Source organism: Chionomys nivalis, chromosome 11 (genome assembly GCF_950005125.1).
Source record: "Chionomys nivalis chromosome 11, mChiNiv1.1, whole genome shotgun sequence".
NCBI classification, from domain to species: Eukaryota; Metazoa; Chordata; class Mammalia; order Rodentia; family Cricetidae; genus Chionomys; species Chionomys nivalis.
Genome location: NC_080096.1, coordinates 67,890,437 through 67,906,246, shown reverse-complemented (window position 1 = coordinate 67,906,246; position 15,810 = coordinate 67,890,437). Strand labels below are relative to the sequence as shown.

Below are 15,810 nucleotides of genomic sequence, written 5' to 3'. Positions count from 1 at the left end.
CCTGTTTATCACTTGATGGTAATAGTTAAATGCTTATCTGAAAGACCAAAAGAAAAAAAAAAAGAAAACCTGGGAGTTTTTCAAAGAATTATCTGTTTTTGTTTTAGACTGGAAGCATTCTATTGAGTTGTAAAGGTTGAAATAAGAAGAAATGATGTAAATTTGAATAGAAGATATTGTAACAAATGATATCTTTACATAAAGGAAAGGATATGTAAGGTTTGACAATTATGCATTAAGAACATAGATTGTCATTAAGGAATGAAAACCCAACACATCACATGATAACTTGTTATTATTTAGGAGAGATTAGACTTTTAAAAATTGCTAGTTTATTTGATAATCTGTTTTCACACTTTATTCCCTTATTAAAAATAAATAGCTTCTTGGCTTTCACAAGAACCAAAATAAGCTATGCAGGCAAGACTACTGCCAAGGACCCATAATTTCATGTCAGCAGCTAATAAACGCAGTCAAGATTTAAATCTATAGACATCTGCCACTGATTCAAAATTTTAACTCAGCATTAGAGTTCTTCCACAATTGTGCCTAATGTTGCCCATAACGCAGAACTGAAAACCAAAATTTTGATAAACAGATCATTTCCTAAATGTTTGGTATATGTGGTAAGATTATTTAAAAAAATCTACATTGAAGAACGACTCTTATTATATTTTATATATATGTCAATTGAGGTGGATAAACTACTAGCATTTTCTCTTTATTTCTGAATTCTAAAGAACATGTTTTGAGTGTCAGCTAGTTATGAAGTACTGTATTATGGATCTAGTAAACAATTAAAATAATATGAAAATCTGTGGTTTTATTCATAAGTTACGAAGTAGTGAAATTGACTTTTTAAAAATGTTTATTTGAGACCATCATCTTAAACATACAATGGCCACACGCATGTTTTTCAACATTATTTTATCAAGTCCAGGAAATGTCAAAAAAAAAAAAAAAAAAAGCAGGTTAAAATGTTCTGAGGACTCACCATGTACGGGCCCTGTAGGATGTTTCAGAAACAGTTCCTGGCCTCAGATTGTTCAACACCTAATGAGAAATACAGAAAACAACCACTGTTAAAACTCTTAGCATTAAATCACTTATAAAACACATCTGTGTCTTCTTTTTAGAGAGGATTAAGACAGAACTGTCAAAGCAAGATAGTTAAGAAGAAGTTGACAGCAATTTTATAAAACACAATTTTCAAAAGAAATAGTGAACATTTAAAACACGGAAATATTCTATGACTTTGTCCATAGATTAGAATGTAATGAAATTGACTCTTCTTGAAATGTTGAATTGAGGGCTGGAGAGATGACTCAGTCATTAAAGGCTCGGCTCACAACCAAAATGTTAAATTGAGATAATTATGTTCAGCATAAAAGGGCTACATTGCTTTCTTGTCACATTTATTTTATCAAGTCCACTAAATACCTTGGTTTGTTGCTTTGTAATATTACCTGCCTTTCTAAATACCCATCTTTTGGTTTTTAATAGAACATGTACACCGATGTTAAGTAATCATTTGCAAAAACCTCAAGCAAACCATTGTCTTTCTTAATTGCCATGGCTAAACAGCAGGGAAAACTTCCACATCTTGCAGTATTCCATTGGTATAAAAGTCGTTCATTAATTTTTAAAGAGCTGTACCTTTGAGTCGCAAGAAAAGTCATTGTCTTAATTCCCCAGCAGAATCTTTAACTAGACTTAAATTCTTATCTATTGACTCTTGTTAATTTTGTTTTCAAAGGGCTTCCTTCTCTTTCTAAGCACCTTCTTCTCCACCCTTTTAAGATGTTCAACATGCATTTATTTCCACAGCAGTTCCCAGGTAGTTGTCCTTTTATACAGAGAGCTTTCATGACATATTCTGTCTTCTCTTCTCCACATTTTCACCGGGAGACTCAGGCTTCAACAGTTCTGTGTGATTCTATGTCACCCACACGCTTTTATGTTCCATAGGGCTGGCTGGCTCTCTGTCAGATAGCTTCCCCTTTTCTACTTGCTGTAGTAAGCTGCCACTATGTGGTTGTGTTCTTAACAGTGAGGTGTACTCTTCTAAGTTAGTTCCTCATGTACCACCCATCTTTCTGTGACCCACATCCACATATCAACTTCGTGAGATCCTAGAGGAGAGAAAGTTGAAAAGTTAAAGTGGATGGTATTTTAAACAGCAGTTTTCAGGTTACCCCTATTTCTACTATGAGGTCTTATGCAAATGAGAATTACATTTCTGCTCTTTAAGCCAAGATATTGGGTGTTTATTAAAGAATTAAGTCTAACTAGACCTAATGGGTTTGTTTGGTGCTCCCTGTTTTAATGCAGCCTATAGTACTCACTACAGTAACTATTTTTGTCTTGTTCCAGGTTGTATATGACCCTTTGATGTATTAATATTACATTGTGATACTCTCTCTCTTTTCAATAACTTTTGAATTTTTTGTTAGAATATGTCATGAAATTTTCACAGGTAATATTTTACTATTACTAATTAGCCCTACAGGAGACAGGAAGAGTTTATTTTGTCTTGACAATCAGGGTACCTCTGGTTAAATGCCTTAAAGGTAAAATCTGATCTTGCTAAGGAGCTCAGAGCAAGCAGTAGCTTCAAATGAAGTTTTTCAAAGCTGGCTTGTGTTTGCAGGCAATGTGCTAGAGGGTGACAGGATTGCCAGTCACAGTGAGAAGCTGAAGCCTCAAAAGCTCCTGGCTGCTGTGTGATTCCAAATGTCCTTCGAACCTTTATTGGAGATTTAGTGCCAACAGAGAGAAAATGAAAGGTAATTTTCTTCCCTTTTCAAAACAATAACCAATCACAGAGCTCGAGACCTTCTGCTCCTCATATATTACAATGAAATAGCTTTGGAAGTTTCGATAAAAATAGACATCTGACTAACATTATCAACACTCACTCACAAAGTTGCCACATATTTATTTCTGACATTCTTTCACCTACTTCCTCTTACAGTCAAAAACCACTCCATCCACTGACTTTTTGGCAACCGCCTGTTTGAGGCCAGTTCGGAAAGACCTTGGTGGAAGGCAAACTTGGGGGTTTCTACATTGTCTTTGACTTCCTGCTTAAATTGTTTTGTTTGGTAAAATAATTTTGAAAACATGCTTCCCTTTTGATTCCCGTGTAAATGAAGAAAATCTAGAAGAGCTGACCAGTCTTCCCGGTTTCCTTTCTTAGAATTGAAGATGAAGCTTTGGAATCCAGATGTGCAGCTGAATTCTTTTTTGTTTTTATTAAACAAAGCTATATGTATGCACGTATGTTTCATTGACAGTACTTACACAGAGTGCTGTTCTGATCCATCCATAAAAGGCATAATGATTAGATAAAGGTAGTTGTCAGAATTGTCGCCTTAGACTCATTTTTCTTCTCTCTGTTGGGTACATTCATATTCTCTCTATCAAAACTTCTGAAATGGTTAATGATTACTGACAGCCGTAATTACTCCTATAAGCTGTTGAATACTCATAGTATCTCCTCCTAGCAGATAGCTGCACCCTGTACCCTTAACTATCTTTCTGATTTTTCTCCTGCCCACATCCTTCTGACTTGGTATAAATCAGATCAAGCCCTCAGACTCTGTTTTATAGGTTTGAGTAGAGGATTTAGGCTGGAGTTCATGGGGTCTTTAATCCACAAATAGTGCACTTCTATCAGTTTAATATGTAACTTGTCTTTGTTAAACATGTCTCTCTTTAGTGGCATTTAAACTCACGTTAAGTTTGCCAGGTGGAGAAACTCCTTACAGGTTTCCATTGGCATTCAGGAAAACAATTCTGCTCCTCAGATGACCTTAAACCATTCTTGGATTCTTGGTGACACATCATGATAGCATCTACTTAATGGGATACTGTGTTATTACAATACATGTAACATATGTAGTGATCAAACTTGAGTAATTACTATTTCTATATTCTTATGAACTCATTCATTCTTTATAAAACATGTAATGAGTGTAAACTATGGTCACCCTGTTGTCAATAGCATGACTTATCTTTCCTATCTAATGTTATTTTAACACTTGGTATTTTATTTTTGAAGGTCAATCCTGATGGCCATTGTGGTTATTTTAAGACAGGAAAGTTGCCAAGCATATCTGTGTGTGTGTGTGTGTGTGTGTGTGTGTGTGTGTGGAGGGGTGCTGCCTATATATGTGTCTGTGTGTGTACATGTGTGGTATGATATGCATGCGTGATGTGTACAGTGCGTGTATAGTGTTAGTGTGAGATGAGTGGCTGTGATGTTTGTGTGATGTCTGTATAATGTATGTACATGATATGTGTGTAGTGCGTATGTGTGCATTTTCAGGAGGAATTAATGACTGGGAGAAGACCTGTCCTGAATAAAGTTACTGCTATGCTATAGGTGGGTCTTGAATGTAATAATAATAATTATAATAAAAATAAAACAAAATCCATAAATTGTAGGGAAGTTTCTCTCCACTTCCCCATGGTCATGAGTGAACCAGTTCTGTCACATAGCTTGCCATCAGAATGTACAGTCACACTACATGCCCAGAAATATGGAGCCAAGTTACCATGAACTTTGAGGCAAAATCAATAATTCTTTCTTGTGTTCTGTTTCTTAAGTATTGACTACAGTGGAGAATAATTAGAAAATTATTCAACCTTCTAAGAAAGCAATGCAGTGAGAGAAGAAAACCTCTAACAAGGAATGCCTTAATGATAAAGGTTCTTTGCTTCTCTGCTGTATGCAAATGGTCTGACTTATAACTGAAACTGAATGAGGCAAAACATGTCACATCCAAGGGCAGCCTGCCCATGCAGAGCCAGATAATGCTTATAGTATCCAAATATATACGTAGAAAGTTTTAAAGCATTTGATACATGCTGTCTGTAAACTCAGTTCCCCTTAGCCTCCAAGAAAAATGGGTGTCTTGTAGTAGTGTTTCATTTAATGTATTTTGTGCCAAATTAACATTATAATTTTCTCAAATGAGGTCAGTTAATTTATGGTTTATATTTTAATATGTAAAATGTTTTGCATTTGTCAGTATAGTTTTATCTATTGTATATAATACTGTTTCTGTTAGAACCTCAAAATTTTGTGTGTCATTAGTGATTCATGACTATTATATAAAATGTAGTAATTACATCACTTCACATCTGAAGAAAGGTAGATGAATGTAAATGATGGTATTTATCTTATGTGCTATAGCATGTTGATTCTTCTCCTAATGATAGAAAATATATTTCATAGAATTATTTCTACTGTCTGACATATTTCTGTCTCAAAACCCTTTTTGATTATCAAAACAGCATGTGATTTTAAAGCACATTTTACATTAGTACAAGCAGCGATGACCTTTGAAAGCAGTTCAAATTATACAGTAAAGACATTTCATTAGGAAGTTTTCAGTTCTCTTTATTTAGATTTGCTTGAGCACTTTTCTTCACAGTTATTGTCTTCACAGTTTTAGAGATTTGCATATAGAGATGACCCCTTGTATTACCTTAAATATTAGATAGAACAAGTTCCAGTAAGAGAAGGAACAACCTAAGGCTAATAACTTGAAAAATTGCTAAATCTCCACTTCACAGAATATGTGTTTTTCTCCCTCCCTCCCTTTCTGTTCTCTTCTTTTTTGCAATATATTTATTGATTCTTTGAGAATTTCATACAGTGTATTTTCAGTTATCCCCTACATCCTCTCTTTATCATCTATTTACTTTCTATTCCCATCCTGTTCCATCTAAGTCTAACATTACTTCTTTTTTTCTCTTCTTTTGCCAACAGGTCCAGTTTGTGTTGCTCAGCTACTCTTTGGATGGGGTCTTCTCTGGTGTGTGGTCAACCTATATGGAGTCACACCATTAAAAAAAACTGTTCCTCGTTCTTTCAGCAGCTTTCGAATGTCAAAAACTCCTCAGATAGTGCTGAGGCTATTTGTCTTCTTTCCCTATTCTAGGCTGAAATGTTATCTGGTTGCAGGTTGTGAAGGTCTTGAGCATGTTGTCACAATCCTGATGTGTCTGGTAAATACTGTTTCTTTTATGTTATCAATGAACTGTGGCTCTCACAATCTTTCCACACTGTCTTAGGCAAAGATCTTTAAGCCTTATATAGAGAAGAGTGACATGAATATCTGACATAGAGTTGAAATCCATTCTTTTCTGTTCCCTGTGGATTGACCAGTCTGGGTCTCTGATGTAGTCAAAAAGTGATTGGTTTTCTCCCATTACAATCATGCCACTGTTACACCAGTGGGCCTATCTTGTCAGGCTGTCATTCTTGTAGCTTATAAGCTTCACAGATGGATAATATTGCAGCCTAATTTTCTCCTCTGACAATATGTACAGTACCTTCGAGAACTATGAGCCTATAGAGATGAAGCCTCAATGTAAGTATTAGTTTAATGTCTTCATGTTCTAGGACTCTCAAGTATGTGTGTCTTCAGCAGTAGGGTCTTATCATTAACTTATAAAGGGTAGCCAGAAATCTTGGCAAAGCCTGTACTACTTGGGTTTATGTAACCCATTTTTCCAACAAATTCAAAAGAGGAATCCCATTCCTGGAATTAGGATTTTTATTTGCTAGTATGGAATATCTGCTTGGGTTATTATAGCTCCATTTTAGAGTAATCCCATTAAAATTCTTTTTATAAATGTTTAAGTATATGTTTATGAAACTTTTAGAGTAGTTAGTTTCTGTATTGCCTTGTTACAACTTTATTAGATCTGTCTTCCCAAATTCTGTCTTCTACATTGCTCTCCCTTTTCCTACCCCAAATTAACAGTTCTTGTTCCATTGTTTCCTTCCAATGCTTTTACACCTGTTTTTTGTTTCTCCCGTGACAACTCCAACTTCCAATAGCCCCTAACTAAGTTCCTGACCTCTGGGTATTCCAAATAGAATACATGTATCTGAAGAGTGAAAGCTAATATCTAGAAATAAGAGAAAAGCAGGTGATCTTGTTTATCGTTTGTATCTGTCGTCTCACTCAGAATTACCTGTGAATTTCATTTTCCTTAATACCTACATAATATCCCATGATATTTAATACATGCAATACTAATAAATAATATATAATTAATAAATAATACATGTGGTAATGAATGCAATACATTTTCATTATTCATTTATCAGTTAGTTGATGTCTAGGTTGTTTGTAGTTCCTGACTATTGTGAATGGTGCAGCACATATACCCTGAGGTAAGTCCACTCAGATCACTTGGCAGATCACCACTCTTGGTGCTACTGGCATGCAGGCATTCTCCATCACTCTTCCTAACACTTGAACCATGTGGAATTTAACCAGAATGCCACTGAGCTACAACCACTTTAGATAGTCTCAAACACTAGAGTGTTCCCAAGATTGAACAGCAACCATTATTCAGCTACTCGATGACTTAAGAGTTTGGAGTAACACCAAATAAGCATCCAAACAACCAAACCAAATATTCATGCTAAGGAACATTATGAAAACCTATATGAAGCCTGTTATCAAAGAAAGCATTGTTACACCAAAATAAGAGAAATTAATAAATATAACTGACTAATAACTCTCAAGTTATTACCAGTCTCAGTTTCAAAAAAAGAGACAAAGACTAGCATATTTAATGAGAAAACAGAATCCTTCTTTTAATTGCCTACAAAAAACATCATTAGCCATAGATACCACCTTAGAGTTAAAGGGAAAGGGAAGGTAGCCAAATAAACTGAGCAAAGAAACAAGCAGGTATAGTTAATCTAACATCTTACAAAACAAACTTCAAACTGAAACTAGTCAGAAGAGATATGGATAGACGTTATGTACCTATCAAAGGAAAAATCTGACAAGAGAATATTACAATTCTAAACATTTTACACATCAAACACAAGGGAACCCTGTTTTAGAACAGAAACATGATTAGATCTAAAATCATGGATTGATACCCAACACAGTTACAGTGGATTACTTCAATACTCCACTCACCAATAAACAAATCACCCAGGAGCAAAAGCTAAATGGAGAAATTCACAATCTAAATAACATCATGAATTCAATGGACCAGACAGTTATGTGCAGAACATTCCACACGAACTCTTAAAAATACACATTCTTTTCAGAAACCCATAAAACTCTCCCCATAACTGGCCACACATTAGGACACAAAGCCACATCTCAAGAAATATAGAAGTACTGAAATAACATTGTGTATATTATCTGACCACAAAATAATAAAGCTATAGAGCAACAATACAAATATCAATAAGTACACAAATTGGTGGAAGCTAAGTTACACACTGCTCAATGATGGTTGGATCAAAAGAAAAATTAGGAGGACAATTTAAGAATCTGCTAAAGTCAAACAAAAATTAAAACTTAACATACTGGAATCTGTGGGACACAAGCAAGGAAGTCTTAATAGGGAAGTTTACAACACTAAGAGCCTACATCAAAAGCTGGAGAAATCTCATAATTTTAATACTGAACCTCAAGGTCTCAGAAAATCAAGAATAACACCAAGAAAGTGTAAACAGGAAGAGACAATAAATTTCAGAGCAGAAGTTAATGAAATAGAAATGGAAATAACCATTCCAAGAAATCAATAAAATCAAGATTTGGTTCTTTGAAATGATTAACAAGATTGAAAAACCCCTTTTTCCATCTTATGGAAATGCCATTTTTATTCACAATGACTTTTTTGATTACATAGATACAGTGAGTTTTACAACTTGGTTATCTTAATGACAACAAATAGCACCTTACTCTATATTTCAACAACCTTATTTAACATGAAAACATTTTAATCATGAGATTTAAAACAAGAAAAAAACTTCAACAATAATGAAACTTGCTAGAGTGCAAAACTTTCATAATATCTATGACACTATGTACAAACAAGCCTTCCTTAATGCCCGAGTCTTTTAAAAGGCAGTTATGAATTGCTAAGAGATAATACATTTATTGAAATACATATAAACTAGGAATTACAATACCAGGGTAACCAGTACCCATATCAAGAACTAGAATATTCCTAGCACTTCAGACCCCATGTTACCTCTCATCAACATTTCTTCCTCTTCTCTAAATGAAAACTGATACTATCTCAATTTTCTGCTCTATCATTTACAGGTGATACTGATGATGAATGTTCTGTATATGTGTTGCTTTTATTGGCTAATGAGTAAAGCTGTTTTGGTCAACGGCTTGGCAGAGTAAAGCGAGGCAGGAACACAGGAACATATATATATATATATATATATATATATATATATATATATATATATGAGAGAGAGAGTAGGCAAAGTCAGTTGGATGCCATGTAGCTGCCAAAAGAGAAGAAGAGAAGGACATCAAAAACTTACCACTAGGCTACATCCTAGTGGTGATACACAGATTAATAGAAATGATTTAATTTAAGATATAAGAGCTAGCTAGTAATACAACTAAGCTTTTGGCCAAACAGTGTTGCAATTAATATAATTTCTGTGTAATTATTCTGGGCTGCACATCTGGGAAAAAAGAGCAGCCTGTGTTTATATGACATAAATATTCTACAAATATAATTCTATTATAATAAATAATAAATAGCTCCAAAAAAGACACAGGAATCAAAGTCTATTCCCTTTATCACATCTATGAAACACACTATTTGTTCTTAGTCTCCTGAGAATTGTAAAAAAAATAACATGATCACTTACTCTAGTTAGAAAGATTATCAAAAGGATAAAAATAAATATTGAAGAAAATGAGGAATTAAATGCATTGTTAGGAGGTTTGTACAAGTTAGTAATTCTACCATGTAGAAGACATATTAAGTTGATGTAAATTAGTAATTTGACTACTATAGAAGATATGTTTGGGTGTTTGTCCAAATTAGTAATTCAGACACTGTGGAAGACAATTTGTAAGGTCCTTCAAAATTTAAAAATACATCTATCATATGAGCTAATGAACCTGTTTCTGGATATATATCCAGAGGAAATTATTTCAGTACAAAAGACACCTGAATGTACATGTTTGTTGTTTCACTATTCAAAACAGCTAAGATGTGGAATCAAGCCGGATGTCCACTAATACATTAATGCTAAAGAAAGCATTTTATAGACGCATTAGAACTTTATTTAGCAGCAGGAAAATGAAAGGCTCTCATTTTCAACAAAGTGCATGAGGATGGAGGACACTGTGTTAGGGAATAGCGATTCAGATCAGACAAAGGAGACATGTTCTCTCTCACAGGTGAATACTAAAAATGATTTCTTTTTGTGGGACAGACAACAGAAATTTTCATTTGCCTAACAAATAGCAACAAGAATAGTTGTCCCATTATTGCTGACTTCCATTTTAAACGCTGAGTCAATTTTAGTACTGTTTCTGAAAACATTAAACCATGGCTCAAGTAGTGCAAGGACAGCATGGAACTGTGGCTGCCAGGGTACTTGAATTACCTAGATATATAAGTGAGAAGACACCCTCACTTTACAATAGTTCCTAATTCCAGGAATCCAGGATAGTGTCTTCTAAGGAGAGCAGAAAGTTAGTATTTATTTTTATAGAATAAAGATGGAAACACTCGGAATAAAATAATAGTGTTTGCAGAAGGCAAAAGGGAAATTCTCATATGAAAAGATAAACCCAAGAGCTGAATGAATATCCTGCCCTAACCATAGCAGTACAATGAAGCAAACCCCAAGTTCCCAAAGGATCATTCTTAGGTGCTTAGCTAATAAGAGACCAGAGAAACAGGCCTCTTAGTTATTAAAAGGTTTTTCATACTGTTTGAAAGCAACCCAGTTTCAATCCCATCAGGAATTCATAATGAATACTGCACTTTCTGTGGAAGCAGCAATTCATAATTTCCTTTTATTCTTGTTTGTTACTACAAAGTACTCTGTCTCCGGGGGCTTTGATTAAGGTGATGAGACAAATAAAACAAATAGAGAGCCCATTAAATGTCTGCCTGAAACCAGAGATGCACTACTTAATATGAAAGACTGCTCAAAACCAATAATGAAATAATTATCCTTTCCCACAGCTGATAAGAGAATGATGGCTGGATGTGGATTTGGAGAAACTCATTTGCATGGAAGGAGGGGAGAAATGAAAGAAGAGAAACCCACTGAAAATCAACTGCTACCAAACACCGGGTCTGCAGGGAAGTCACAAGATAAGCACTGCAAATGCTCCTCCAGCTAGAGCAGCAATCATTCTCAGAGAAGGGATGCTGATAAGGCCCCTCCTTGCCGGCATGCAATCATTCTGCATTTTATATTATTTGAAAAGAGCTTGATTATTTTCCTTTGAATGAAGCCAGATTGATTCGCATTTACCTGTCAACAAAATGTTCCATTTCTCTATTTTGCCTTTCTATTTAAAGGCATATGACCTGACTACAAAATTCTATATACAAACCGTTAGTTGCATGTAAATAAATAATGATAGGTGACCAGTTTGTATTTAGAAAACTTTTTTTGCAGTGCCAAATTATCCTAAATTAAAATCTACAGTCTCATAAATATGACTGATATTAGAAATCATGAATTGATGTCATGGATATTGCTTTATTTGTGGTCAGATAGAATCATTAAAAATTATATCAAGAGAGGAAAACTGTGCATGAAAATGATAATTATGTCATTTAAACCTGTGAAAGGGAGAAAACTGTAACATGTAGTCATTTTTGGCTTTTGACAAAGCTTCCTTCCATGTTTAAATATCCTGTCAAGAAGAGAGAGATGGCAAGAAACTTCAAAAACAAAGAGTGGGCAGCTGTGCAGGTTCCAACCACATATACTAGTATGATCTCACATTTTGAAGGAGTAGCTGGGGGTCTCAAGACATAGTGGGACAACAAGTAACATGTATTGTGTATTACTGAAATAGAGGACTGTATTGTTTCTGAGCATCCTCATATAGGTCTTGTGACTTACAAAATGTGTATCTATTAAATCAATGAGACTTGTTTCCATTTTTAAATTATTTCTTTGAGAATTTCATAAAATGTATTTTGATCAAATGTGTCCTTCTTTTCAAACTTATTCAAAGTATAGCTCCATGCTCCTCCCCACCAAACCTCTCATCTTCTTTGAAATAAACTACTACATCCTGTATGTGCTTCCCATACATTCTTGGGTGGGTGACCATCCACTGTAATGTAGTTGGCCTATCAGGGTCCTCATCTTTAAAGATGACTGACGCTTCCTCTCTGAACAGCGATGAATTGGCAATAACACTTCAGTTATGGGTGAAACTTGTTGTTGACCTCCCATTTTATACTTGAATAGCATTATCATTATTAATTAACTCACATAAAAAAGCCTCATAAATCTCATGTATCATAACAATAGTAAATACTATAATTTACTTGTAATATACATGCATGTATGTACAAATGCTGTGGAATAATTCTCTTATAAATTGTAAAGATTTGTCTCTCAAATTAGTTTAATAAAACACTGGCCAGTTGCCAAGTGGAAAGTATAGATGGGGAAACTAAACTGAGGATGATGGAAAGGAGAAGGGCGGAGTCAGAATATGCCAGCCGTACACAGAGGGAGAAGGAAATTAACATGCCATGCTAATAAAGGTACTGCCATGTGGCATAGCATAAATAAGGAATATGGGTTAAATCAAAATGTAAGAGCTAGTTAGTAATAAGTCTGAGCTATTGGCTGATAATTTATAATTAATAGTAAGTCCCTGAGTCAATTATTTGAGAAGGCATTGCTGGGTATTTGGGAACAGGCTGTCTGGAGAGAAATGTCTGATTACATACTTATATATACATATTTATAGTCATATAAGCTTATATTCTGCATTATAAAATAAAATAAATCATTATGATGATAATGAGTATATTCAAAGATATGCTAAATATTCCTTTCTTCGTTTTCTATTTTGTGGACTTGCTTGAGGACTATTGATGTCGGTTCTTCCTTGAAGATCTGGTGGAATTCTTCACTAAATCCATCTGGCCTGTGCTTTTTATCATTTTTCTGGGAAAGTTTTAATTATTGCTTCTATTTTACTAGGGATTATGGATATGTTTATTCTGTTTATTTAATCTAGCTTTAATTTTGGTACTCATATAGATGAGCAATTCTTCCAGGTTTTAAATTTTTCCAGTTTTGTAGAATAGAGATTCTCTAAAGTTTCACAATGTCAGCAGTAATGTCTTCTTCTTTTTTTTTTTTTTCTTTACTTTTAGCAGTTTGTGTCTTCTCTACATTTTTGGTTAATTTTGCTAAAAGTTTGTAATCTTGCTGATTTTGTCAGACAACCAACTCTTTGTTTTATTGATTGTAATTTTTGTTTGTTTCTATTTTGTTGATTTCAGCCTTGACTTTGATTATTTATTCCCATATAAAATTTTGGGGTATTATTTTTTTCTAAAGATTTCTAAAGTGTTATTAGGATATTTTTGAGATTTCTCCATTTTTTTTTATGCAAACAGTGCTACAAAGTTGTTTCTTAGAACTACCTTTATTGTGTCTCAGAAGACTGGGTATCCTGTTTTCATTTACATTCAAATATAAAGAATTTCTAATTTCCTTCCTGATTTCTAGATTGATCCTATTTTCTGTCAGTTGTGGGTTGTTCATGTTTTATGAGTTTATTTAGTTACTATTGTTTCTATGTTTTATTAGTGAGCAACTTTGTTCTATGGTAGTCAGATGGCCTGCAGGATATTATCTCTATTTTCTCTATTTGTTAAGAATTGCTTTTCTCCTAATGAGTGGTAAGATTTGGAGTAACTTACATGGCCTGTTGAGAAGAAAGTATATTCTTTAGTGTTTGGGTTGAATGCTCTGTAGATGTCTATCAGATCCCTTTGTTTTGTCGTGTTTAAATCCAGTATTCCTCTGTTTTTATTTTTGTTTAGATGACCTATCTATTGGTGAGAGTGACATCAAAAGAACAAGTAATCCATTAAAATATGGGGTATGGACTTAAATAGAGAACTCTCAACAGACAAATCTCAAATAGTTACAAAACACTGAAGCAAATGCTCAACATCCTTAGCCATCAGAGAAATGCAAATTAAAACAACTCTGAGATTCCATCTTACACTTGTCAGAATGACCAAAATCAAAAACACTGATGACAACTTCCACTGGAGAGGATGTGGGGTAAGGAGAAGACTCTGCCATTGCTTGGGGGAGTGCAAACTGCTAGCGTCACTTTGGGTATCAGTATGGTCATTTCTCAGAAAACTGAGAATCAGTCTACCTCAAGACCCAGCAATATCACTTTTTGGTATATAAACAAAGAATGCTCAGTAGGACAGGTGCTCAACATTGTTTATAGCAGCATTATTTGTAATAGCCAGAAACTGGAAATAACCTACATGCCCCTTAACCAAATAATGGATAAAGAAAATGTGGTATGTTTACACAATGAAGTAATACACAGTAGTAAAAAATAATGACATCTTGAAATTTGCAGGCAAATGGATGGTAGAAAAAACATATTGAGTGAGGTAACCCAAACTCAGAAAAACAAATATAATATATACTTACTCATATGTGACATTTAAACATAAAACAAAGAAAAACTAGCATACAATTTACAACCCCAGAAAACCTAGACAACAAGGACCTTATGAGATACATACATGGATCTACATAGAACAGAGAAAAAGACAAGATATCCCAAGTATATTGGGAACATGGGAGTCATGGTGGAGGGTAGAAAAGGAAAGGGGAGGAATGGAGGGGAGCAGACAAATATGTATAGCTCAATAAAAACAAAGAAAAATTTACCCACTATCACTGTGTTAAGATTTGGGATTTGCAACTTAATTATATCATTGAATATGGAGATGTCAAGCTGGTGGTACTTAATTAGAAATCTCACCCTACTGACTAGCATTCAGGGTGCTTGAAAGTCCATGAATGCTACTAGAGGAGAAAGCAATCATCAATTCACCCAGGTAAAAACCATGAAACCTATAACAGAGATCTGCCTGCACATTACACTGGTGCGAGAAAAGCAAACATATAATCAGAATGACAAACCACTTTTTCATTAAATTTATGGCCCAATCCAATCAATGGAACCAATGGTTAGCACTGTTCAATTGACCAAGAACCCGATACTGCATATGTCATAGCCCTAGGAGAAATCTATTCTTATTATTCTGCTAAAGCAATACAGCAATAAAATAACTTCTAATGGCATATTGCCATCCTATATATAAGTGCCTCATTCAATCCCCATCAGATAAGCTTTTCCTTGCTTTAGCAATTAACAAGGGAATATACCCCTGAACAATCTGTAGAAAGTGATAGACTTTGGCACTTCAGCTGATGTAGCATTGTCATTTGTCAATCTGTTTGTGTTGATTTCATTGGTTAATAAAGAAACTGCCTTGGCCCATTTGATAGGCCAGCCCTTAGGTGGGTGGAGTAGACAGAACAGGGTGCTTGGTAGAAGGAAGTGAGGTCAGATGAGATGAAGCTCCAGCCCAAGATGGACGCAGGTCAGACATGCTGAATCTTTCCTGGTAAGACACCACTTCGTGGTGCTACACAGATTATTAGAAATGGATTAAGCAAGATATGAGAATTAGCCAAGAAGAGGCTAGATATGATGGGCCAGGCAGTGTTTATATGAATACAGTTTGTGTGTTGTTATTTTGGGTATAAAGCTAGCTGGTGGCCAGGAGCCGGGCAGCAGGAAGCTGCCCACAGCTCCTTCTACATTAGGCCCTAAACTACACTTCTTCATCAAACTCCTCACTTCCAGGTGCAGGAATCAGTATGGAAGAGGCAGAAATATTGTAAAAGCCAGAGATAGTGGTTGACTCCAAGATATAGCATGTTCCAAACATAATAAAATG

At 34.8% G+C, this 15,810-nt stretch overlaps 1 protein-coding gene across 31 annotated transcripts in view; it reads right to left on the bottom strand.

Moving 5' to 3' along the window:
- Ptprd (protein tyrosine phosphatase receptor type D) overlaps positions 1–15,810 on the bottom strand; it is a 2,217,081-nt gene that overhangs the window by 816,674 nt on the left and 1,384,597 nt on the right. For all 31 annotated transcript variants that reach the window (XM_057783903.1, XM_057783917.1, XM_057783909.1 and 28 more), the window contains one exon: positions 995–1,053. The gene's annotated coding sequence lies outside the window, so the exon portion shown is untranslated. The remainder of the gene's footprint in view (positions 1–994; positions 1,054–15,810) is intronic.